Raw genomic sequence first — 1,253 nt, 5'->3', positions numbered from 1 at the left:
CGGCACCCTAGATTACCTCGTTCCTAAACATTTCAATTCCCCGAATCGCAGTGGAATTGATAACATGAGTGTATTTGTGTCATTACATGTCCCTCACAACAAGTATGATCGCGAAACATAGAATATAAACTTATATTTAAACTAAATTATTTTGTATCACACAGAATTAATGAACGTTTTTTTAAAGTGTTTACAGCTTTGGTCTATATCTCTTTACTACCCTATTAACTTGACATCCTCCACACATATTATCCTGATTATTATTATTAAATTACTCTTTTATCATAATTTTTATTTAGGATTATTACTTTTCTGCGTCCTTTTAATTTCCAAAATCCAATTTGTTTGTAGAACCGCTTATACAATGTTCCTTCTAAGAATATGTTTGTTAATGTGCTCCACGTAGCAAGCAATTTATATCTTTATATCATACCTCTTCAAAGACTCTGACTCAGCCTTTTTTCTACGATTTGTAATCTGAGGGTCGTGGGTTTGAATTCCCGTTACATCAAACATGCTACTTCTTTCAACCGTGGAGGGCGTTATAATGTTACGATCAATCCCACTATTCGTTGGTAAAAGATTAGCCTAAGAGTTGGTGGTGGGTAGTGATGACTAGCTGCTTTTCCTTTAGTCTTACACTGCTAAATTAGGGATGACTACCGCAAATAGCTTTCGTGTAGCTTTGCATGAGATTCAAAAACAAACTAAACAAATTACGCATCGTAAGGGTCTGCGACATATCCTACTCAATAGCAATACTTTTTAGTAGCATCATACTACCTATGACTCCAAACAATGTTCTGTTTGTTTGTAGTTAAGCACAAAGCTATTCAAAGGTTCATCACTGCTCTGCCCACCACGGGTATTGAAAACTTGTTTTCAGCGTTATAAGCCTTTAGATTTATCGTTAAGCCACTGAGAGGCAAACAATGTCAACTTTTTTTCAAAATATAGTTCTTTTAATTCATGCTGTTTCACTGTAATATTTTATCAGCTGTGTATCTGTTGTTGTTACCTAACTAGATGAATTGCATATTCAAAATGGATTTACAAGCTTGTTTGTTTGGCTATGCCGAGCCTTACATAGCTACTGGGACCTTGCAGCTCTTGGTTGTTTTAATACGTAGTGGTGTAGGCCTTGCAGACTTAAATTTAAAATTATTATGGACATTTGCAGTGAAAAAAGATGCTTCTGTACACTTGTCTTTATCTTTATTATTAAAAAGGTACTGATAAGCAGAAATTGCGTT

The sequence above is a fragment of the Tachypleus tridentatus genome, chromosome 8 (assembly GCF_004210375.1).
Source record: "Tachypleus tridentatus isolate NWPU-2018 chromosome 8, ASM421037v1, whole genome shotgun sequence".
In the NCBI taxonomy this organism is placed as follows: Eukaryota; Metazoa; Arthropoda; class Merostomata; order Xiphosura; family Limulidae; genus Tachypleus; species Tachypleus tridentatus.
This window is presented reverse-complemented; position numbering follows the sequence as displayed.